The 26819-nt window shown below is 37.9% G+C and overlaps 1 protein-coding gene and 1 pseudogene across 1 annotated transcript in view; one reads left to right on the top strand and one right to left on the bottom strand.

Moving 5' to 3' along the window:
* Mid1 (midline 1) overlaps positions 1-26819 on the top strand; it is a 336764-nt gene that overhangs the window by 58617 nt on the left and 251328 nt on the right. The gene's annotated exons all lie outside the window — the stretch shown is intronic.
* Positions 21904-22765, bottom strand: LOC102928568 (F-actin-capping protein subunit alpha-1 pseudogene; annotated as a pseudogene).

A 26819-nucleotide genomic window follows, 5' to 3' on the forward strand; every position in this document is an offset into this window, starting at 1 on the left:
GACCTTTCTTGCCTCCTACAGGAAGCAGTTGAATCTACTTGTTCAGAATAGTTTTCCTATCTACACTAAAGTTATACTTTACAAGCCACACAGTCCCTTCGGCTAGAGAGGAAAACACAAGTGCTTACTTGGCTATGCAAAAAAGAGTTGAAAATGGGGTTTGAGTTTCTGTACCAGGTGCCAAGATTTGTGTGCAGAGATTTGTGTGTAGAGCATGAAGCATGGCGAACTGAATGGTATAGATGTCTGGGGGGAAATGGAGCAGAAGGGAAGTGGTGGAGAAGCAAGAGCAGAGCTTTTTCCAGAGAAGGCAAAGGCTTCAGATAGTCCAAAAGGGTACCGGGGCGGGGGGGTGGGGGGGGAGGAATCCCAGGGTGCAGTCAGTGAACAGGGCATAATTGAAGCAGAGAGAAGAAAGGGAGGAAGGTCAAATCACCAGAAGGATTCCTTATCTCACATCACTACAGAAAGCAGATCTGGTGTGTCTATGGGATCCTGTCACCAACCAACTTCACATTGCAGGGAAAGCCCTGAAAATAGTCATTTGAACCCAGCATCATCACCATTTCCTCCAGCTACCTTACATATGAAACTGTGATGCCAAGTAGAGCTACAGATCTTGCTTAAACCGATATGTCTTCATTCTATGGGAATAACTTTATCTTCAAGAGGAAATGACTAGAAAGGTGACATGATTTTAGCCATACTTTCATAGGTACCAAAATTACCAAAGTAGAGTAGTGTATTTATAAGTTGTCAATAGCCCTTGGAAATAGGGGGAGGGAGGGAGGGAGGGAGGGAGGGAGGGAGGGAGGGAGGGAGAGAGAGAGAGAGAGAGAGAGAGAGAGAGAGAGAGAGAGAGAGAGAGAGAGAGAGAGAGAGAGAGAATTTTTCTAATTTTCTTGTATCTGGTAGCTCCTGAGAAGGGAGGAAATATTTTACAGGATAAGACTGAAAATGGGAAAGGTTATCTCACAGGAACATCTATAATCATTTGCCTGTCAGTGCAAAATTAATTAACTGTGTACAGATTTTAAATAACTTGCTTCATCTGCTTGCTAGATCAATGTAATTTATGACTTGCCTTCCTTAATTTTTTTCAGCTTTTCTAAAGTTTAAGAATAAGATATTTAATCTATTTTAATTAAAGTTGGAGGATGGTAACATACTGATAACTATAGTTTAAATACTGTTTTCAAAAAGATATGGGGCCACTTGGAAACCTAACAAAACTCTTTGTCAGTGGTTTTCAGACTTAGGTGAGGGTACAGAGAATAAAGAAACCAACCTACAAACAAGACTGCTGTGTGTCTTGTCTTGAAAAATAAACTTCTCCTTTATGCAAAGTCCAAAGAAAATTATGATATCAGTGGACTTACTTTAACATGCTTTAAAACCATTTCCCAGAACTAAAGTAAAAATTTGAGTTGCGCTTAAAGCTGTATTGATATTATTTTTTCATCCTTTTCTATAAAATTATGTCAAAATAGAAATTCTCTTTTATAAATAACTGATTGTTGAGAATAGCATGCTTGAACAGAACATTTGTTTTCTTGATTTGATAAGTTCCATTTCCTGCTAAAGGAAAATTCAAGAATAAAAACATCCACTTTAAACTATGTAATACTTTTCTGCGATGTAGAGATTGCTCAGTGGTTAAGGGCACTGGCTACTCTTCCAGAGGACCTGGGTTCAGTTCCCGGTATGTGCATGGTGATTCACAATCATCTGTAGGTCCAGTTCTAGGGGATCTGGCACCCTCTTCTGGCTTCTGTGCACACCATTCATGCAAGGGATGCACACACATGCATGCAGACAAAACACTCATACACATAACATAAAAATAAACCGTGTAGTCCTCTTCTTTTAAAAATTAAAAGTTAAGATGGAAAGTTTCAACAATTAAAAAGTTCTTTTCTAGTGAGATAGCTTCAGAAATACTTAATTTTACCCAAACATGACTTGTAAAAATTCCTTGAACTTCTTGGAACTACATGCATAAACCTCAACAATAACAGCAATTATTCATTGTAGTTTTTATTTCTGAAACTGCTTTTGTTAGGCATTCCATCCCGTTGATCTTGCATATGGAGATCATTTAAGTTGCTCTTCGGAAATTCTCTCAAATGGATACTTGTCAATATTTTCCTGATGGCAGTGTTTGAAGCCTCACACTTTGCCACCACTTTCAGCCGGCAGTGACAAACATACACACCCACTATAGACTCTAATTAAGAGAGTATCGCTTTCAGCATGGCATGGTGGCACATGTTTTTAATTCTGGCACTTGGTAGGCTGAGACCTAAGGATTATCAATTAAACTGAGGCTAGCCTGTTTGACATAGCAAGTTCTCGAACAGCCTGGGCTATACAATGATACCCTCTCTTGAAAAGAGGAAGGAAGGAGAGAAGGGAGGGAGGAAGGGAAGAAAGAAAAAAAAAGCATTTCTTTTCATTCATCCGCTCAATAATCTAATTTCTGCAAATCGCAATTGCAAATGTGCAGTATGTTATCTCCAGCTGTGATCTATGCACCACCACTAGCAGCATCACCTTGACACTTGTTAGAAATGCAAATGAGGGGACGCCAGCCACACTGCCTCAATCTGGAAGTCTGAAGAAGGGAGGACCAGCAATTTGTTTTACCATGTCCTCCAGCTGGTGCCAGCCAGGGTAAATAGGAAAGGGGCAGGGAAGCTGAGTGTTTCTGAGAGTCATAGCAAGGAGAGGACAAAAGAAAGAGGTTTTAAAGCTGAGGAGATAGCTCAGTTACTAAAGTGCCTGCCGCATACTCATGAAGCTCTGGTTTCAGAATTCCAGAACCCAAGTAAAAAGAAAGGCATGGTGGTGCACATCCATAACCCTATGTTGGGGAAACACAGACAGGCAGATCCCCGGAGCTTGATAACTAGCCAATCTTCCCCAGTCTTCCAGATCAAGTGAGGGACCCTGTCTCAAAACTAAGGTGAACAACAATCAAAGAAGATATCCATCCATCTTAGACCTCTAGCTTTGCCATATATACATACATGAGTGTACATATATACAGATGCACTCCTACACACACACACACACACACACACACACATATGCACACACTTGCATACGCACACACACACACACACACACACACACACACACACACACACACACACACACACACACACACTGGATGGGAATGCCACCAGTTTCTAAGTCTAACTCAGAGATTAGCCTGACAATGCTGTTTGGACCCAGTGTCCTGGCAAACTTCCAGTCACCTTTACAAGGAATTCTCCTCTTGTTACTGTGATTTTATTCTGACGTGCATATCTTCTAACTAAATTTTCAGCCCTCCAGAGGAAGGCTAGATGTCTCAATTGAGTAATTCCTCTTCTAAGCAATGTTAGTATTCTTCTCAGAAGAAAACACATTACTGCCCACTGCACTGTTTTGCATTTCCGTTCTTTCTCTGTATGCTTGCATGTGTGTGTATCTCCCTCTTCCGATGTACACATACATGATTGTTCACATAGCCTTGACCCAAGCTTGTGTGCATGACTTCATGTAGTAGGAATGTCCATGATCTCAGACTCCTGTCTGCAAAGAGAGGGAGTTAGACTAGATACTCCCAAAGGCCCTCTCTCTGCCTGGAAATTCTCTGAGTCTACAGACCTTACATGATTTACTTGTCTCTTTTTAATCCACTATTCATTTTAGCATAATAACTAGATAAAAATCAATCTTGTTATTCTATTTGAAATGTGATTCCATGAATAAAAAGCTGTTTATGAAATTTTACTTAGTTACAAACAATGCCTTGATTTTTATTTCACTTACATATACTACGTTAAACTTTGGAAACTTGTTTGTAAACACCTGTATAAGTAAATAGCATAGGATTTTTTCTCCTTCTGAAAAGATTAATTTATATGGACTACAGAAACATTCTCTGCCATAAATGGCTATTTGCTACATAGTGTTAATTTCAATTCTCTGTATGAGGCAGTATGTGTGCATAGGTACATCTACAGAGAGAAATAAAATAATATCCTTTATATCCTGGTAATTAATTCATTAGATGATGTTATGTTGCCAAGAAAATTGGTAACAGGTTCATATAACAGAGTAAAATTTCATTCATTGGGGAGTGGCTCAGTGGTTAACAGCACCAGCTGCTCTTGCAGAGGACCTGGATTTAGTACCCAGCAGGATGGCGACTCACAACCATCTGCAACTCCAGTTCCAGGGGATCTGATGCTCTTCTTCTACCCTCTTCAGGCACTGCACACATGCAGTGCACATACATACATGAAGGTAAAACACTCATACACACCGAATAAAAATAGATAAATTCTTTTCATAAATTTCATTCATCGTTTATGTTTTATAAAGCATATGTGCTTTCTTGCTTGCTTGTAATTTTTTAAACGTGGATGGTTGGGAAAGCAATCAGCAACAGGAAACAAAAACAAGTGTGCCCCCTTTCACCAGCTGTTCCAACTTGAAATTGTCCTTGAATTTCTTTACTTCAATAGGCCATCTCTGACATTCTGAAATATCTGGAACTCTTTCTTAGTTTACCAAGCTGTTCATCATGTGTCTCTGTTTCTCTGGGAGCTATAAAGAGATGGGCCCACAAGGCACTCCCAGGCATTCACTGGGAAATTGTTGAAATTCTTTCCTGCTGAAGGATGCTGGCTTGCTCCATATTTATTAGTTCATCTGGAATTCCACAGCTGCCACCTGAGCTTTTATGCTGTTGATAAGGATCCCTGGCTTAGGGGTGGTGGGATTCTGTTTTGGCCATGCTGTGATCTGCCTTTTACAAAGTGTCTTCGCTGTGAATCAGGAGTAAATCTGTTCTTTTTCTCATGCTCCATGTGAAATGACAAAAGAAGCCTGCCCTAGCTACATAAAAGCATCATTTGATATTGAGATTGTGGTTTTGAAAACTCCTTTTCCCCTATTCATTGCCAGGCCTGTTACTGTCTCCCATCAGTAACTCTGGAGCAACAACAACAAAAGAATTTGTATAATGAGCAATAAAAATCTTTCAGTATTTTTCTTTTCATTTTCTACTTTTTATTAGTGCTTCACAGTAGAAAGCAAAATTTTGTTTTATTACTTTGTTGTGCAGTGAGGACCCTACTTGTATTCATACTCCTTTTTATTTTCCTATGTATTTCTGTTTAAGATATCAGTTGATAAACAAACTTAAACCATACATAAACAGTAAACAGTATTTACATTATCATTTGCACTCTTACTCTCGTATCAAATTGCCTTTAGGACAGATTTTTGCTTTTTTTTTTTTTTTTTTTTTTTGGTTTTTCGAGACAGGGTTTCTCTGTGTAGCTTTGGTGCCTGTCCTGGATCTTGCTCTGAAGACCAGGCTGGCCTTGAACTCACAGAGATCCGCCTGCCTCTGCCTCCTGAGTGCTGGGGTGAAAGACATGCGCCACCACCGCCCAGCTTAGCATGACTTTTTCACACCTTTCCAACTGTGTCTCTGGAATTTTACTTTGGTATTAACAACCACCAGCTTAAAAATATAACATATCTTAAAATCAAACTTAAAAGAAAAAAATAGTTTGATGTCATATGTTGGGTGTCAGTCTCTCAACTTTGGCTACCTGGAAAAATAATAAAAATTAAAAGTATGTTTGATATATGGTGCAACTATATAATGATGGGTCTTGAATAATGACTCTTTCTATTTGTGATGATGTAAACTTCTGACAGAAATATTCTCTACACCTTAGACCAATTATAGATATACCAGTTGTCATAGAAAGTGGCCCATGGTCCCTCAAGTTCTGCTAATCACTTCCTTTTTTTTCAGGGGATGGGATTTCAAGACAGGGTTTCTCTGTGTAGCCCTGTCTGTCCTGGAACTATCTCTGCAGACCAGACTGGCCTTGAACTCACAGCAATCCACTTGCCTTTGCCTCCCGGGTGTTAGGACTAAAGGCATGCGCCACCACTGCCCAGTTTGGCTAATCACTTCCTGTGTGTGTGTGTGTGTGTGTGTGTGTGTGTGTGTGTGTGTGTGTGTGTATACATACATGTTATACATATACATATATTATATTTTTTATTAAAAAGAAAAGATTTTCTTTCCTTTTACATTATTCTCCCTCCCAGAACATCTACCTTGGGAAATGAATAAATGATCATATGGGAGGGAAGATTTTATTGATCTCAAGCTTCTCTGCATTTGAGAATTATTTTTATTTAAAGATGAAATTTCAAGAGGCAACATGAGACGTAATTGAAATAAATATTTTGCACCACCTCCTGTTCTTTTCTAATAGGATAATTTGGCATAAAAAGATGTCAGAAAACTCATTTGATACACAAGTATGTGCAGTTCACCAACATTTCTTTGTAGGAATTCAGCATATAGGCAAATATTTCATTTGCCTTGATAACATAAAAAATGAAACAAAAACCAACTGCTCTTTTTTATACAGTTTGACAATCTAAATACCTCTTTCAAACATTCTCTGTATACTTATTCTTATTAAACTACAACTATCCCATTTGTATAGCTTTCCAGGGGATTTGTAACGGAACTAAAGAGGATTTGGATTTCTTGCTTGGACTTTTGACAAGTCCTACTAACAATATGTCATCTAGGTTATGTGTCTTTATAGCCTAAAACTTCAAGAGGCTTTGCATAGTCAAGATTGCTTAATGTAGCTTCCTTTACCATATTTACAATCATGACTCTTGGAAGGTTATTAAGCTTAAAAATTCCAACATTTTTTAGCACCCAGTTTGCTACCTACATATAGATCAGTACGTATTTTCTAAATGTATGTCTTTGAGGCCCAAAGTGGAAATAGTTTATACCGTTTTTTAAATTTTTTTTAGGAAAATTCATTTTCAAACTCTAGACACAGTAGAATATTTCAGACTTAGTCATTGTTAGAACTTTTTATGCAGGGATATCTTTTCCCAACATGGACTGTTTTTATTCCTGTGAGATTTTAAACACCTCTCATTTAAATGCTTTTTAAAATGTGCCCTGGATATGTCTAATGAACAGTCCTTGAAAACAGAGTCACCTTATTTATAAATTCAATTCTCTTTCCATTCATATGAGGAATTTTATCCTTCCTCGGGGCATATATTTAATAACCATTAATGAAATCTGAAATTATATATGAGCACTGAGACCCAAATTTGCTACTCATTTTTTTCCAGTGGAAATTTCATAAGAGCTTTGGCATGGGAACACAGCAGACATTTAAGGCAGACGGAATAATATGGTTGGCCACAGGGCTCCAAAGGAATCCTAACAGTTTATAATCAATAATTTGCTTACTAGGGAAGACAATCTTTTTGGCCAGACCAATACATAGCATCCCATTTATTCTCTCAGTTACATAACCAACTTCCTCTAACATTTAGCAAATCCTGTGACTCCCAGAGATTTACCCATGGAAGCTGGGGGCTTAGCATTTATTTATCTTTTAAGAGTTCCATTTCCATACTTCTTTCCCCCACAAGAGTGTCCTATTTCTATTGCCCCAAAAGCCACTTAAGCAAACACAGGTCAGATTCAATAGGCACCTGAGAAAGGGGCTGGCCATACAGAGAAAGAAAGTCCATATCACCTATTCTAAAGCAGACACTAACAGATAGAAAGGGGTCTACTTTAGGTGGCAAGATCTGTGTCTTCTCACAGTCCTCCTGTTGAAGTGATGGCATCTTTGCTGAGATCCTTTATACCTTCCTCTTTTATATAACGTCTGAAGTTTGTCAGTGTGGTGAACTCAGTACTCTTCTAAGGAAGAATGTTCTTGTTGGAAATTTCAGAGAAGGTTGAAACAGACTATGGATAAATATATTAACAGAGGTATTTCTGGTGATGAATGTAGGCTACATGTTACACATTACATAATGCAACTCTGCATAAAGATGGACCTAATACCATCAGGGATAATACACTCTGAAGAAATGAGAACCATGCAGAGCTGACTGCAGAGAAGTAGAAAGAAGGGCTCCTTGGAATCCTAACACAGCTTTGATTGATTCAGTTTTAAGTACTTTCAGTAAGATCCCTTGCCAAACTCACAACCTACCATCTCCTGCACATTATAGATGAGGCTGTTCTTTAGGATGAGGTCACACATATGGCAACTAACCCATGTATCAATAACCAATAACTTTGAAGTTGGATTTACTTGTCCCCTGAACCTTTCTTTGCTTTATGTTCCATCACTTTACTATAATGATTATAGTTCCCACTGACTTTGGGGGAAAATTAATTCTAACAATCAATTTCTCAGGTGGACTACCTAACATTTTAGTCAATTCATATAAACTAACAGAAAAGTTTATCTCAATATAAAGTCATCAATAATCTAAAAGTACATGCTTATCCATAGTACAGACCTTTTTCTAGTTGTTCAGGGTTGTATCTAAAACTTTAATGCTATCAATATTGACACACTATCTCCATTTGCTTGTTTCACTTCAGATTCCACAAAGTGCACCTAATAAATCAAGAGCAAGTTTTTGCATTTAACTGTATTTTGTTCCATGAGAAAGGTGACATACACTAAACATGGACCTGAGACAGTAAAGTGCTGGCCGGGCTGCCACTGCTGGCTCTGAGTCTGAGCATTGATTGTGACAGCCTACTAGATTGGCCAGGGCCAAAGAACAATGAAGCAGATAGGCAGGAGGCACTGCCAACGGCTGGCAGGAGAGAAGCCAGCTGGGTGGGAGAAGCTGGAGCCAGTTGTCAATGGAAATATATTAGTCCCAGAGCAGCAAGGCTATATAAGCTCCTAATGATTTGGGCTGCTAGGATCTCATGAACTGTTATCATCTTGAGCTCACTAAATTGATCCCAGAAGCTTAAAAATGGACACACTTTAACCCCCCTTTTTTCTCTACAATATCAGGCCTAGATGTTCTTAGTTTATAGTTTTGAAGGAGAACAGATATCACATGAGAAATTTTTAGGAGATGTGGACAAATCTTAAACGCATGGTATACACACCTTCTAGTAAAATAATTCACATATTTAGGGATGGAAGCAAAGATGCATAATGTGTTGACTCCAAATGCATACAAGGGGGAAGTTAAGGAACTAGAAAGACTTCCATGCAGAAATGAGTTTAAAGGGGAGGGAAAAAATTTAAACATATCACACAAAAAAATCACATATCAGATAAGGAGTAAATTAATAAGGCAAGAGAAAGTGCAATTGATATCACAAAAGATCTTTAAAAAGAAGAGTTGCAGTAACTGTCCCAAATATTCATACCAGGTAGACTTGTGAAGAACTTACAGTCTAAGAGAATGATCAAAAGGATTTAGATTTTCTTAGAGCCCATATCCCTTGCCTGAATTAAGAACTTTTATGTAGTGCTTAAATGAGTATGAAGTTGTAGCTTTTGAAGACTTTCTGTCCTATGAAATTCACATGTATTTGAGTTCATAATGGGCTATGAATATTTTTGGATCCTCTGACTCCCAGATTTTCTAAAGAATTCTTGTCCCATCTGACACTACACTCTTAATTTTTTTTATATAGAGTTTCTTGAAGGAGGGTTGCAACTTTTCAGGGTGAGGCTTTCCAGAGTGGAGATTGGTGGGATTTCAAGTCCAGAGCTTTGACTTTTTACTCTGTAGGGTGGGAGCTGGGTCCAGCTGTTAGGATAGTTAAAGTGTTCTGTGAGTGGAACCTGGCAGTTAGAGGTCCTCAGGGGAGGGGCCCTGACACTCGTGTACCTCTGAGGGCTTATAGAAAGTAATTTCTTTGTCTCATGGAGGGAGAAGAATATAACTCCTCAGAATGCTTTGGAATGGATGAGAGAATGTAACTAGAGAGATGGTAGATTGCTATACAATGAAACCAACCAAAATATTCAGAAAAGACCCTTAAATTTAGGAATATGAGATTAGGTGTGTAAATTATTTTGTTTGAATGGATAGAATTTTATGCAAAACTCAGTGATCAAATTTATAAGATCCAGGAGGTTAGATTTAGAAATTCCCAAACATCTTGACTTTTGTACTGGTAGTGGACATGGCCATGGGGTACCAATCAATTATACACAGATCTTGAACAACACAGTGGTCTTCAGCTATTTTGAGATGCTTCTAGAAAAGAAATAAAGGTTGCTATACTGATATATTGTGTTTAGCCACAATCCATGAGGAAAGTATTAGCAATTTGTCCATATATTTTCCAGCTCTCCACAGTGTAACAAAACGAAAGCATCTCATCCTAGATAAGGTCAATTTCTGACCTTTCCCTATATGATACTTTGCCTTAAATTTGAGAGAGTGGCCGAAGCAGAGCCAGGGCCTAGTGTTTAATGCTTCTGTACAGTGCTTTTTTTTTCTCTTTGTATTGACTTAGTGGAAACTAGGAAGTCTTTGCCTGTAAGAACTAATCCATGTAAATAGAGGCTAGAACATTACAGCAATTAAAATTGTTTCAGTGAATCAGATGGCATGGGCAAGGATGATCTCTGTCATCAGTGCCACTCAGTGGCAGATCACTGCTCTGGGGTCACACTGTGTACCTTTTCTCTATTCTGGATAAGTCACCTACTAAGGAGCTTATTTGACTAAAGGGTGGAGAAACAACTCTTCCAAGTACATCTTCATTTATGAATGAAAAAGGAAGCATGATTCTCCCCTACTCAACAATAATACGTAAAGATGTAATTGCATTCTCTCTGCTTAACACAATGCTAAAGGATTTACATGTTCTCATTAACTTGTTATTGAGCTGTTTGGGAGGTGATAATCAGGGTTGTCCTGGAGAACTGAGGAGGTTAAGTGAGGTATGATAATAATGTCAAGCTGTATTTCTCTTTCCTCTGTACATTTCCCACTGCCAGTTTCTTTCTCTTCTGTTATAGACAAGCTTTATATACATATCCACATGATGAGAAATGTGGCTGACAGCCACTCTGCCAGCTTCACCACTGAATACAAACAGGGGCTTTCTCTGGCCATATGTGAACACATAAGCCAGTTTTTAAAATCCCAACAGCAGTAACTGATCAGCCTGCTCCAATCACTGCGCATTCATTAGACCAATTCTCTCTCTCTCTCTCTCTCTCTCTCTCTCTCTCTCTCTCTCTCTCTCTCTCTCTCTCTCTCTCTCTCTGTTTCCTTTCTGTGTGTCACTCTGTCTGTCTGCCTCTCTCTATACATGTGTGCGTGCGTGTGTGCGTGCGTGTGTGTGTGTGTGTGTGTGTGTGTGTGTGTGTGTGTGTGTTGTGATTCTGACCACTAGAACATTCTAGAACCAGTCATGGGTTAGGGTTTTCTCCAAAATAAAACAAGATGACTAAAAGGAAAAAAAATAGTTATAGCCTAAAAACAAGCAGCCATCAAGGATATACGATTCTGCACCTATAAAACACAGAAGGTGCTTCAAGACTTAAGGACAGTATATAACTTACCTAAAGTGACCAAGTGAAAGTAACAGGACTTGCACCTAGATGTGCCACAATGCAGAAATTGCACTGTAGTAGTCAAGCCTGGACTATATCTGTTCTACAGCTGTTTGGGGGTCACATAGTTCAACTGATTAAAGCTCAACTCTCTTTCTTGGATGGAGCTTATTAAGCTAGAAACAGTACTTGACTCACTGAGTTCTGATTAATGAAACCACAGAATCTAGGTCTTTTAAAGGCAGAACTGTTACTACCAGGTGAGCAAACAGCAAACTGTGAGTCATTCCTAACCTCATCCATCGTCCCTACTACTGAACTAACTCAAAGCAAGCCTTCCCTGCAGGATGCTCTTAATGCTGCTGTCTCAGTGTAGGAAGGGCCTCAGCCTTTCATTTTCCTGTCCAGGTCTTCTTATATTTGTTCTAACAAGACCACTTTCCTTTTCATTTTACCCTCAGCAGTGGCCCCTGCTGGGACAGGAGACAGAGCTATCATGGCTGATGATATCGCAGCACATACCCCCTCCGGTTATTCTTAAGTGGCAGCCTGTGTTCTGTTGCATGTTTCTTAGCAACCACCACATGCCATGTACTCTCTTTTCATCTGTGTCTTCCTTCGTCAACCTACGGGGCAAATTTACTACAAAATGAACCCCTGCCTTCTCAGATTTCTAAGCCATGAAAACCAGAAAATTGACATCGATTGCATTTTTAATCTCTTAAAATGATAATCAAGTTTAGGGGCTTGGTAGGGAGGACAGAATCCTTTTCTCACATACTGGCCATAGCTTTATAAAGTGCATGTGATTTATAGCCTGTGTAAACTCATGTTGGAGAAAATCGATTTTAACTGAGATTCTTCATATGATCAAATGTGTCTACTGTGTTGTAACTTGCTAGACATGCATTTAAGTCTAAACATTGAGAAATGTAGGGATTGCTTTCTTGTAAGTTTCTATCAGAAACAACCAGTCCCCCTAGCTGATTTGCTTGCATATGGCATGCACTCAGTGTGGTTTTGTTTGTGAGGAAGTTTCCCAAGACAGATGCTTCATGTTTTTCATAGCCAGCCAACAGTTTGTTCTTATTCCATGTACATGTGAATAAATGACTCCACACCCCTTACCCTAAATACAGTTGTTAATATCCTTGGACCATGGAACAAAGGCTAAAATTCCTTCTCCACAGAGTTTGGACTCTTGGCTCTAATTTATATTAATCTGGTTTTGTTTGTTTGCTTTTATTTTGCATTTTTAATGCTGCTGTTTCATATTTATCTTTGGCTTGTGTGTTTTTCTCTATCACCACCACATTGCAGTAATTCAGTCTCAGTTTGTTTATAGCTATAGCCACTGGGATTGTTCATATCTACACACATGTGGGAAGCTAAAAAAAGAGTTTCTCACATGGTGTTCCCAGCACAGATCACACCAATGGTCACCCAGCCGAAGAAGCAGCCTCTGTAACGCATCATGTTCCTTCTAAGCCACAATGGTATTCTTCTGTCTAGACAGTCTGTTCTCTAGAACAGATGCATGTAATTGAATATGTCAGTTTTCAGGAAAGACTTGATTCTAATAAGCTTTTAATTCTAAGTAATAAACTTTAGCAAAATGCAAAGACAGTATATTGTTTAAAGAAACTTTAGGGGTGGATATTTTTGGCTTGGCACTGCTAAACTGTTTTGTAACCCCTTTTCTTGATGTCATTGGGAAAGTACCAGAAAAGTCAAGTCCGTGTCATTTGTTTGAATGCACCCAGTGAGCATATCTGGAGACCAAATATTCAAACATACTCTGTTTGTATTCACTTGATAGGTTGGAGTTAAATCATTAGTCACAGGGACTGCCAAAATCAACCAATTGTTCCAGTGACTGGAGATTTGAAACATAACAGGGCCACTTATGTTAGAATGGGGACATGAAAATCTCAACTTGTAAAAAAAGTGAATTCAATTTTTCTACTGAGAGTAATTTGTAACTTTGATAAAATCAAGAAATTGAGAATAGGGTATCTTGCCCTCTGGATGTTAAACCCATAAGCAATTCCTCTTTTTACAGTGGAAAGCAATTTTTAAGATACTAACAAAGAAAATCCACAAGGTAATCAAGGTAATTCTTTAAATCTCCCTCCTCTGTTTTTTGTTTGTTTGTTTGTTTGTTTGTTTCTATTTGAGAAAAATAGATTTTGTTTGATTGGTTGCTAGAAGAGCTAAATTGTATCTGCCAAGACAAACTCATAGAGCTTTTTTTTGCCATTTATGGTGCAAACACATAGAAAAGAGAGTTTTTAAATGTAGTATGCTTCCTTTAAGATTCTGTTTTGGTCCTTTCTTGCTCAAACTCTTCTTCTCTATTTTGACACTGGCTGGCCACAATCTTGAATGTCTTGTGAACTCATTTGTTTAGTGACTCTTTGATCTCTATTAACATGCACTACTAGGAAGAGGGAGGCAAAGCATTGTCATTCTATAGCAATTGCCAAGACTTTAAGTGCTGGAGTTGCAGGCTCTTACCTGAGACCAAGAATTTATAAGAGGTAGTCTTTACAGGGTGGAGAAATTTAGTCACCCAGTTACAGACAGATGCGGGGTAAAAGAGAGCCTACAGTAGCGCTCTGAACAGAAGAGAGAGTAAAGTTGAAAGACTGAGGCCTCCATAGCAAATTCCTCTGATTTTAAAGTATTCCTAGAATTGCTTGTTCCTGCTTCTTTTTGTTATCAAGAGTTTTATAAAAGTGTAACTTGTTACTTTTAGTCCCTTAAAAATAGCCACTTATTCTTCCATACATGTCATTCAGTTGTGTCCTTGAGTATCATTTATTCATTCAGAATGTAATTTTCCCCAAATGACAGCACCCACATTTCTTAAGTTACATATTGCTTGATATTTCTTTTCATCTTAAACTCCCTTTCTTCAAGTGACATGATTTTCCACCACTTACTTTACAAGTTGCTTCTTTAGTACATTATCTCCATACCTTCACTGTAAAATTAACCTCTGCTTGGTTTTATTTTATAGTATTCCTGTAACAAGCTCAGGAAATGATGAGCAGTTGGAACTGCCTTTGTTCTCTAGGTTTTCAATAGTGTAAAGAGAACAAAGATTGTTTTCAAAGGCTGATTTTTTTCTAACCTGAGAAAAGAATGCATTGAAAAGGGAAATGAAAAAGAAAGCATGTCCTCACTACATTGTTATCACTGACATTACTTCAGGGTTCAGCTGAGGGCTCAAGGCTACTGTCTTGATCAGCACTTCCTGTCTGCACACAGATCCCTAGTGTGCAGGCCAATCACAATCTTAAAACACATCCAGAATTCCTCCTTTCTCTGACCCTCTCAGTGTTGAAATTGGTAGTCTTAATTTATTTCCCAAGTCAGTGTTTTCTCTCCAAATTAAAGTGCCAAGGAATGCAACACCTTTTCTATCCTATCAACAAAATCCTAACCTTCATAGTCCAAGGCTATGATTTGAGCTTTAAAAATGTGGAAACATTTAGGTGAAGTTCATATTGACATAGTACAGATCCCCCTTTATAGGATCACAGTGAACTTTCCTTTTTGTGTGCCTTTCTTGCAAGCAAAGCCTTATCACTTGTTAATATGCCTTGCACCACATCTCACATTTGATTTCTGGCTGTTTTGCCTGGTTCTCAAAAGTGGTTAGGAGATGTTTATATGGATTTGTTTGATTAGACTTTATAAGAAGTTATTTTTGGTGATGTTCTCAGACACCAATTCTTTCAAAATACCTGGGTCTCTCAGAGTAAGCTCAAGCAACATTCAAGACTGATGTACAAGTCAACACTGATGAAAAGTTCTAGCGTACACTTGGAGAAAACAATACTCAAAATCCTAAGTGTAGAAGGAGCACTGAGTGAGCTAAGAACTTTACATGTCCAAATTTAGTTGATCCTTACAACCATGTGAAACATATTATTTTTAACCCCATTTTACAACTTAAAAAACCAAGGGTGAGAAAGGGTAAACTCTCCACAAACATTAAACAGGTAAATGAAGGAGCAGGGATTTGATTCCACAACTCAATAAAAACCTGTTTTTTCATTTCATTAACTGCTGTAAGTTGTCCATGGACAATTTAAAATAATAAAGATTGATGAATTCTCTATCAGTCATATAGTATTATGGAAGACACCTCCAGCAGGGTGAGTAAAGGATGGAAGAATTGGAAGCCCTGAAACTAAATTAGTCCCTGGCTGGGTCTACACTTACTGAGTTACTGTTTCCTTCCCTGTAAAATGCCATCAATAACTCCTACCTCATAGCAATGTTGAGAGGATTCCAAGTGAACATGTAGTAAACCCTAAATCAGAGGTGTCACATAAATGTAATATAATAGCTGTCTCTGTGTTGGATTTTCTCCATTTTGTACTCTATATGTCATATTGCATCCCAGCTCTCAAAAATAAAGAAAAAGGATGTGATGATGGCATAGTTCACAAATATTTTTAACTATATGCCAAAGGTATCAATGATGTATTTTCAAGTATGTAAGCATTTATATAAACATTTTCTACATCTATACATCTCATTGGGTTGCAGTTCAGAGCCCTCTCTGACAGGAGGTCAATGCCCAGAGGTAGGGTGTTGAAAGTATTCAAAACAGATGCAGCCCACTCTCTAAGGCTTAGTCTGTGGCCAATTCTTTCCCAAGATGTAAAAAATTGTGGCTCTATACTCATCAAAGAGAGTCTACAGTTGGGTGGATGGAGAGCATTAAACAATGTCCCCTTCAATTTGAATTTACTTTCTGTTTTTCAACAGTGTCAGAATACTCTTTGCCCCAGTTATTTTTCCTAATGTTCTTTATTTTATACTTCAACTCTTTCCTTGATATTTCTATGACTTTATCCTTCTATTGGTAACCTCCACATTCCACCCAACCTACTGGCACTTTTTCAAGAGATGATTGACTCATCCCAAAGTTCAACTAGTGCCCTGATAAAATATTTAGCTTGAGTGTTATTTTTTTTAATTCACAAGTTTCCTATTCTAATTCTTTTTGAAGGAAGATATAAAGTGTTTCACAAAATGAAGACAGTCTATGAGAGACCATTTTATTGCTTTTGGAGAGAAGGTTGCTAAAAAATAAACCAGGATTTTTTTAATTAATACCAGAAAAAATGTTCAAGTTTGATGATATCTTAGAGACAGATCTATTGTTCTCACATACCACTCCTCTGGAAATCAGTAATATAGCTCCTTGTGAACATTTGCTACTCACACAGCAAAGAACAGTATATATAATTGTACAATTCTTTCTCCTTAACTAAACTACTACTCCCCAATTTTATTTCTGCTCTCTAGATTCTTGCTCAGCAATTTGTCCAACCAATGGACCCCTTTCTCTGCACATATTGAGGTTTTTTTTGCCCTTTGAAGAAGTGAATGCATTGCTTTCCTCCTGAGAAATATCAATTCAGTCAAGGAAATTGCTTTAGTGAATAGTAAAAGAAAAATAAACCATAATACACAGAATAAGAGCTTAGAAATCTTTTGCAGTTAACAGGAAATTGCTTTGTAATAAGGGTGAATATGAGTATTCATTATTAATCAATAGATAAAATAGCAATCAATGATATGGTGGAATTAATGAAAATACACATTCATAATGACATAGGATAGAAAAGTAGACGTGGAACTAGAGTTGGCAGATTTAAAAAAATAGGGTATTCTCTTTAACTGGTAATTAAAATGAACTCATTATTTAAAAAATATTTATTTATGCATATAAGTGCTCTATTTACATATATGCTTGCATGACAGAACAGGACATCAGATCCCATTATAGACAGTTGTTGCTGGGAATTGAACTCAGGATCTCTGGAATAGCAGGCGGTTCTCTTAACTGCTAAACTGTAGTTGAAAGTTTTCTCTGGTTCCACTGGTCCTGTGATCCTGTAGCCCACTTATAAAATAATCACTCAGAAGCTTATATTAATTATAACTGCTCGGCCATTAGCTCGGCTTATTACTGACTAGCTCTTACACTTAAATTAACCCATAATTCTTATCTATGTTTAGCCACGTGGCTTGGTACCTTTTCTCAGTTCTGCCTTGTCATCTTGTTTCCTCTGTGTCTGGCTGGAGACTCCTGACTCTGCCGTTTCTCTTCCTAGCATTCTCCTAGTCTGCTCACCCTGCCTATACTTCTGCCTGGCTAGTGGCTAATCAGCATTTTATTAAACCAGTGTACAAGAGCATTATCACTTTTCTGTAATTTTAAGAAAATGACACCCACATTCCCAAGAGGTGTGGTAGGTGGTATTTGGTCTTTCAATGGGTTTTGGGTAATTGTCATTGTTTAGGATGGTTGGTTAAAGTTGTTATTGTTAATGGTCAGGAAAAAAAAAAAGCTAAACAAAGGAAATTAGTTTCAGGGTTCTTGTTTGAAAAAGAAAAAGAAAAAAAGAGGATTTAGATAAAAGGTAGATTATTGAATCTGCTCTGAAAAAAAGATATAGAAATGATATAATAAAAGGTAGATTATTGCCGGGCGGTGGTGGCGCACGCCTTTAATCCCAGCACTCAGGAGGCAGAGCCAGGCGGATCTCTGTGAGTTCAAGGCCAGCCTGGGCTACCAAGTGAGCTCCAGGAAAGGCGCAAAACTATGCAGAGAAACCCTGTCTCAAAAAACCAAAAAAAAAAAAAGTAGATTATTGAATCTACTCTGAAAAAAAGATATAGAAATGATAGAATAAAGGGTAGAATATTGAATCTACTCTGAAAAGAAAAAAGAGAGAAAATGGATCTGATAAAATAAAAAGATTATTGAATCTACTTTTAAAAGGCAACTACTAGTTTTACATATTTTATATTGGATTGTATTTTTGTATATTGTATACAAATTATGTATATTACTACAAATTTGAGATTGATTTATATAGATATGATAAAAGGTAGATTATTGAATCTACTTTTAGAAGGTAACTACTAATTTTAAATATTTTATATTGTATTGTATTTTTGTATATTGTATACAAATTATGTAAATTGATACCAGTTTGAGACTGATTTTGTTAGAAAATACTGTACATATATTTCTAATCTTGTTCAAGGTACTGTACCTATACAGTTCATTTAACAATGTAATGCAATTTCCTAGTCCTTGAAAGTTATTACCAACTAATTAGGTTATAAAGAAATATAAGTTAGTAGTCATTACAATCAAACTTGTAGTCATATTAAGTATGTTTTCAAGGTCAAGCAGAGATACGTTTTAGATAGACAGGTCATCTTCAAACACTTCAGAGATCTACAGAATATGGCATTTAAGATGTTTTAATAATACAGATTTTTTTTCTTTTTTTATGACCATGACACATGTCTGCTCCTGGCAGCACCAATCTACTTGAGAAGATGATGTACATTGAAGAAACTCCATATGGAGTTTACATTCATGGTGGCAAAAGTTAGCCACTGGGCAAAAAAGTGCCCTTGAATTGACTGCTGACAGTATGCTGTCCAAAATGGACAAGTGAGACACAAAATAAAAGACTACCAATCCTTACCAAGACATAGTAGGAAGGCTCTTTAGAAAATCCTCCTTCACAGATGAGTCTGTTAGATATGCTAAGCCTGTAGGCCAAAGAATAGATGCCCCAATATTACAGAGAAACTTCTGGTGACTGTCCAGGCAGCTGGCTGTTTCTGTCATCACTCACATTTTTTGGAAGTTGCTTGTTTATACTTCCTGTTTTACTAGGTAATATTATTTCCTTCTTGGGTCTCTGAGGGAGTTGAAGATTAGATAGTTATACTTATAGTTATAGTTTTCCTTGTTAAGAAGTTCAGAAAAGAAACTCACTAAAGAGTTGTAAAGTGTGTAAGTTTGAAAGATATCAAAAGATAGCTTTTGGTTGGTAATACAAGTTAGGATAGAAAGTGAATTAGGTACATTTTAGACTCATCAAGATAGGATAGATAATGGAATATTTTTGCTGAATTTGTCAAATGTAAATGGACTAGACATTGTTGATATATTTATTGCCTATATATATTGTATACAGTTATTGTACTTATTGTATATAGTTTTTCTTATATTAGTTATTTTTTTTAATTTTTTGACCAAAAAAGGGAAATGTGGTGATATTTTATTTGTGCACCCCAATAAAGCTTATTTGAAGTTCAGAGGGAAAAGCCAGCCACTATATTAAACATAGAAGTCAGGCAATGGTAGCACACACCTTTAATCCTAGCATTTAGGAGGCAGAAACCCATCCAGATCTCTGTGAGTTCAAGGCCACACTGGGAACAGAACCCAGCATGGTAGCTCATGCCTTTAATTCCAGCACTAACCATGGAGATATGGAGGTCTGTACAGACATGCAGGAAGTGATGTATCTGGGCAGAGAGAGGAAGTAAGAGGACAGGAACAGAAAGGCATATAGGCATGGGTATACAGGAAGTAGGTCTCCCTTTTTGGCTGAGGATTTCTAGTGGTAAGAATGTGGCTGGCTTCTTTCTGCTTCCCTGATCTCTCAGTTTTTACCCCAATATCTGGCTCCAGGTTTTTTATTAATAAGACCTTTTAAGATTTGTCTTTCACTAAACTATCTCTCCAGCCACTTTTTTTGTATTTGTTTTATTATTTTCTGTGCATTGGTGTTTTATCTACATGTGTGTCTGTGCGAGGGGAAGGTGTTGGATCCCCTGGAACTGGAGTCAGAGTTGTGAGCTGCCATGTAGTTGCTTGGAATGGAACCCAGGTCCTCTGGAAGAGCAGCCAGTGCTCTTAACTACAGAGCCATCTCTCCAGCTCCAACTCCTTCCTTTTTAATATATGCATGTCCTAAAGATTTTGTTCATCTCTGTCTCTTCAAGAAGTTCTGCATCTCTTCTCCTGCTTCTCCCTTTTGCACCCTCCCTTTAGTTTCGTTTTTTTTTTTTTTTTTTTTTTTTTTTGGTTTTTCAAGACAGGGTTTCCCTGTGTAGCTTTGCGCCTTTCCTGGAACTCACTTGGTAGCCCAGGCTGGCCTCGAACTCACAGAGATCCACCTGCCTCTGCCTCCCAAGGGCTAGGATTAAAGGCATGCACCACCACCGCCTGGCCCCTTTAGTTTCTTTTAGAACACATAAGGTGTGTTTCTATTGGACTACTCAATACAAAAGATAGTGAGGCATGGATGGATAGTGTAAATGACAAATAATAAAAACACTTTTTTGAAATAAACAAAAAGGCAGACACGGGTTTTATTTGCAAAAAAAAAAAAAAAACTCTTGTTTGGCTGCAATACTGAGCCAAAACAAAGCTGAATAAAAACACCCTTCTGTTTTGACTTATATGCGGGGATAGGTAGGAAGACACTTGATTTTTTAAAAAACTGGCCTTCCCCTAAGGCCTGATAATAGAAATGTAGATAATGTAAATGAATCTTCAATTTCCAATTGTACACACATACCTGCCAATATAGCTGGGAAGGTTGGTATATCACAGTTACCTATGAGTTCTTGGTGGGCAGGGTGATGGAGGAAGAGTAATTTGGAATGAGTTTTACATCCTGTTTAGAAAAGACAATTAACATTCGCTGAAATATAAGGTTACAATATTAAGACACTGCCTGGGAGTTCTTTTCACTTCAGTTTATTCCAGCTTTGTAAGTGACATAGGTGTTTGATTCATCTGCTTATAGAACAATCCTGGTAGAGAGCATTAAAGCACAGGTACCTATTATTCCTTTAATGTCTGTATTATTCAAGTTTTATACTGTACTACATACACAGTATGTCCGAAGTTCTTGAATATTAAACAGAAACATAAATGGATGAAACACTTCTAAAAATACCATCGTATGTAGCTACAATGGAACTAGATGAGGGGAGACAACTAGGAAATGAAAATAAGTAAATGTTTATGAGTAGGGGATGTGGTTCATCTCTTCGTGTTTAAAATAAGTCCCCAGAGAAGCTGCTGCCATGGATTTCCAGGAAACTCCCTTTGCCTCCCAACAGGGACTAGAAAAAAATCCTAATCCAAATGTCTGAAAACTATAGTGATGCTATGCTATAAACAAGGAGGGAGAAGGAGGAATGTGTTGTGTACTTAGCTATAGTTTGTAGTGTAACCTACTTAGCAGTTGGTAGATCAGTAAAAGACACTGAAGCACTGGAAGTGCCTTAAAACATAGGGATAAAAGGGAATGAACAGATTATCTGGATAAACCAGTACCAGAACTTCATGCCTAGGAAAATTTCTAAACAGTAAATTGACTTCAGGGTAGATCTCCTTGGCATTGAATGTAGCAGACTTAAAAAAGAGATTCACAAATTTATATAGTGATAACAGAAAACTACAAGGCAGAGAACACACAAAAGAATCAAAATTGTGCTGTAGGTTCAGCAATATCTCATGAAGCTAGATCTCCTAAATTTCTTAATGAAAATATCACTATCATTGTTTACCACTTATTTATTGTATGAGCACACCCTGTTGGGTCCTTTTTCCCCCAAGTACTGGAGACTCCTATAGTCAGCCTTTAAGCATGTTAAGTTCTTTAAGTGTATTAAGTCCTTTGCCAATCTTCTAAGCAAGTAGCTTGTTCCAGGCGATTTTGGTGTAATTGGAAGCTGTTGGTACAGGGCTTTGAATGTTGTACATGACATGATAGTTTTCATTAACTGCTGCCTGATACCCTGTTTCTGTGCTCTCTATGATTTTAATAAATTCCTTGGCAGCTTGAACTTCATTGAAAGCAGTTAATGACTCTTATGTATCTGTATGGCTAACCAGCTGAACATTGCCATTTTCATAATAATGCACGTGGGCCTTGATTACTCTAACTACCTGGGCATTAGGTGGTGTGATGGGAAGCTCCCATTCTGATCGCCAACATCCATTCCAAAAGTTTTCGGTCTGAAACTGGTGACTTTCAATGTATGCAATAATGATCTTTAGCCCATGTATAGTTTTAGAATAAACTATACTGAAGCCAGTAGAATAATTCTGTTTCATATTGGCTCTTAAAGCCCTATCACAGAAATCTCTCCAAGAGTTTAAACCTCCGTCTACAATCTTTGGTTGGGGGGGGGTCATGTGCTTCTTTTCATAAGTGATCGAACTTAAAGGAAATTTTGTTTCTTGTATCTAAAAATCTGTTGTCACCTAGAGCACCATGTTCTGTGACTAAGAACTAGTCTTCATAAGCTTGTATCTTAACAGGTATGAAGTGATCCATATTATATTGGGCAATTGCCTGTGCTACCCTTGCTCTAAGCAGCAGCCAAATATCCCTGAGGACTTCCTTAAACTCCCTTGGGGGTACATGGATGATGAATTTTGAAGCAATACGTATCTTTTTCTTATTGGACATACAATTCCGGAAGTTGGCCATTTTATCTTCTCACTTTAGCATTTCTCACTTCTTCTCTCTGCTTGGGATAGGGATAGCTTTAGAAGGTATTTCTTCTGCTATGGTTTGTCTGAAATTCAAATCCCATTGAGCACCAATGTGTTTGCTAAGCCTATTCATTCTAGCTAAGATACTCAAAACACGGAAGCCCGTGTTTTGCTTTTCTGGTCTTGGTCTTGCTGATTCTTTGGCATGGCCTCCCTCCCCTTACTATGGATCTTGTTGTGGTAAGCAAAGCCCTCGCTTGATTTGGGGGAGAGCAGGAAAAACTACTTACCTCCAGTGGTTTGGATTTGGGATTACAACTTCTGCTTCCAGTAAATCGCCATCTTGGTTTTACTGTGACATTTCTTGTTTGGCAAGCTCTCCTCATTTTGGAAACCTGAGCCCTAATGTGAACAGGAAAAGATAATGCCTTTTACAAGCCTGGATGACAGGCCTGGAACTTGCCATGTAGACCATGCTGCCCTTGAACTCATAGAACTCTGTCTGCCACTGCCTCCCTAGTGCTAAGATTAAATGTGTGTCCCCCCACAGGACTTACCCTCCTTTAACAATGTCCACACTGCTTTCCCCACCCACTCTCATTATCATCATTTTATTACTATCTATCTTAGTCTCTTTCTAAATCTACCATCTTGCATTTCTCCCTTCATGTTCTTTTTTCAATGATGCCCCTTGTTTCTTTCCCAAACCTTGACTTTCCTCTATCTGACCCCACGCTGTCTACTCCATTATTCCCCTGTTCCTCTCTCCTTGTGTAAATCTACCTCTCAGTGAGATGGAAAGGTATCCTGACAGTCAGGAGCCAAGGAATACCACAAAGTCACAAAGCACAACAAACCTCATACAAGAGATTTATTGGAAGGGGAAAAAATAGGAGGGTTGCTGCCTCTGCTAGGGAGAGAAATGACAGAGAACTGAGCAGAAGACAGGATTTATATAGCTTTTCTTGGGGGCTGGGGTGGGGCAGAGCTTTCCAGGGTGAAGCTATCCAGGATGGGGATTTCAAGTCCAGAGCTTGGGTTTTTACTCTGTAGGGTGGGGGCAAGGCCCAGTTGTTAGGGAAGTTAAGAGTGCCCTGTGGATGGAACCTGGCAGTAAGAGGTCCTCAGGGAAGGGGCCTGGACACTTGTATGCCTTGATGGGCTTACACTTTGTTCTTTCATGGTCTCTTCCTCCAGCACCGCCCCATACATCTTTTCTTCTCTTTTTGCTGCCTGCCTCATACATTTTCATGGGCACTTACGCTGAGTATCTTCTCAGAGGCAGCTATTGTGATGGTGGCAGGTAACTTCTGGTGGTATTTGCCCTTCCCAGCTCTGCCATTGTCTACAGTGACATCTTCAACCTCATGTTGGCTCACTTCTACACATCAAAACTGCTTAATTAGACACCAAAATCCACCCAGAGTACAGGAGATTTAAGGATTAAAAAAGTACTTCAGTACATCCCTTGAGTATCAATATTATCTTGTGTACAAGGGTCCTGTTGTGTATGCTTGATGAATTTTTGGGGTTCATCAGAAATCATTTTTGCAAGAATTCTAAGAGAGCCTGTCAAATACCTCTTATTGTTGGATCCTGTTTGTTCCTAACTGTAGTTCTGAAGGTCTCCATTAGCATTTTTCAACTTCTTTGTTAAGAAATGAAAAACAATATTCTAACACTCCTTGTTTTCCAAATTCAGAGGGAGAATACAGAAGTATTTTTAAATAAGGGTATGCATGTTTACTTGTGTGATGATATACACATGGTGTAAATACAATAACTGTGAATGTACTTCAACAAAAATTTTCATATACATAAATCCTTACTCAGTAAGACTTGCTATTGTGTACATAGACACAAATCTTCTAGAGCAGTGGTTCTCAACCTTCCTAATGCTGTAACCCTTTAATACAGTTCCTCATGTTGTGGTGAACCCCAACCATGAAATTATTTTCATTACTACTTCATAATGGTAATTTTGCTACTGTTTTAAATTATAATGTAAATAATTTTGGAAATAGAGGTTTGCCAAAAGGGTTGCAACCCAAAGGTTAAGAACCACTGCTCTAAAATCTACAATGCTATGTGAAGACCTAACTATTTAAAGATAATTTTAGGATTGTCTTAGGATTACAGTTGCTGTAATGAAACACCATGACCAAGGCAACTTGGGAAGGAAAGAGTTTATTTGGTTTACTTCCACATTGTAGTCCATCACTGAAGGAAATCAAGATGGGAACTCAAACAGGTTCAGAACCTGGAAGCAGGAACTGATGCCCAGGCCATGGAGGAGTGCTGCTTACTGGCTTGCTCATCAAGGCTTGTTCAGCCTGCTTTCTTATAGAACCCAGGACCACTATGGTTCTATCCACAATGGGCTGGCTCCTCCCTGGTCATTCACTAATTAAGAAAATGCCCTACAGTTTTGCCCTTGGGCCAATCTTACGGAAGCATTTCCTTAGTTGAGATTTCCTCCTCTCAGGTGACTTTAGCTTGTGTCAAGTTGACATAAAACTATCCATTACAGGACATTATCATCAACTATGTTTAGGAAGAATGACTAGGCAGTTTGAAAGTTTCTAATTTTATGTAAAAATACTATGGCATCTTTTGGTTTAAGTTTAAGCAGTTTCATTCAAAAAGACATCTAAATAGCTGTCACAAATAACTGAAAAAGGAAATAACACACAACTCTAAGAATCTATTAGTTTGTATAAAGGAAAAAAAGTCTGAAAAAAGAAAAAAGGAAAGAACCTGAGGATAGAGAAGTGTGTAAGTTCTGTCATAGACAAACTAAGTCTACATGTCAGCATGTCCCTTCCACTGCCTTCTGTGTATACTAGGGCTGAAGATATCCTGGTAACCTTCAGAACAATATGCCTCCTTTCTCATCAAACTAACCCATGGGAGCTGCAATGTTCTTTGTTCTTACTGATGGAAAGGAAAATTTGCAATCTTGAACAATAACAACTACTGCAAAATAAGACTTAGGGACATCATTGGCAAAATGTTTCATGGCTCTTGCAAAAAACAAACAAACAAACAAACAAAACAAAAATAAATAAATAAAATAAAGGCATTCTAAAGTGGTGCTTTTCAAACAAGGTTCCCCACTCACTCTCTAAACACTTTCTCACTTTACCAACTAGGTTTCCTAGCCAAAAGCCCAGAATACATTTTCTGAATTCAGACTCAATGTAATAATGTAACTAGAATTATAGACAGTAATTTTAGATTAAATTTATTACCCTTTGAAAACTCACTTCAATTTGCCATATTTATACTGGGGTAGAAATTAGAAGGATATTAGAAATTAATGTACCCTGTCCATGTTCCTGAAAAATTCATAAATAAGAATATTAAATTATTTTCAGGAATTCTTTGTCTTTAAAGGCAGAATATTTTGAAGTTTCAAGAATGAGAAATTTCAATACAACTTTAACAGACATAAAATTCAACAAAATTTCCCTAAAGTTTATAGTGCACTATACTAGATTTTATTTTAGTATAGGAAAAAATACATCAAATACCTGCCAAAATAACAATGAAGACCAAGAAAAATTGTACAGTGTGTGTGTGTGTGTGTGTGTGTGTGTGTGTGTGTGTGTGTGTGTTTCCAGATCCTCTTTGTGTATGATATTTTATGATGGAAAATGGAAGAAAAGGAACTTGAGTTAACAGTTGATGTCTGAGATTGCTGTGCTGAATTTCAAATAATCAGGTAGTGATGGACAAATCTCCACTAAGAGGTATGAGAGAGATGCAGCCACAGAAGCTCCTGAGCTCAAAAGAACAAAGGGTCTAGGAACTGCCAAAATTTGTTGATTGGGATAAAGCTGACCTCCGGTGAAATTCACAGATCCCAAGTGCACAGTTTAATGAGTTTTAATGAATGTATATGCCCATGTAACCAGAGCCCCAACCACTAGGACATTATTATCTCCTGAAAAGTTCCTCCCTGCCCCCTGCATGTTTTCTACCCACTCTATGTTAAACATTTGGCTTATATACCACTTGTGGGTATTGTAAATAAAAATGTTCAAAAA

Source organism: Peromyscus maniculatus, chromosome X (assembly GCF_049852395.1).
Source record: "Peromyscus maniculatus bairdii isolate BWxNUB_F1_BW_parent chromosome X, HU_Pman_BW_mat_3.1, whole genome shotgun sequence".
Lineage (NCBI taxonomy): Eukaryota > Metazoa > Chordata > Mammalia > Rodentia > Cricetidae > Peromyscus > Peromyscus maniculatus.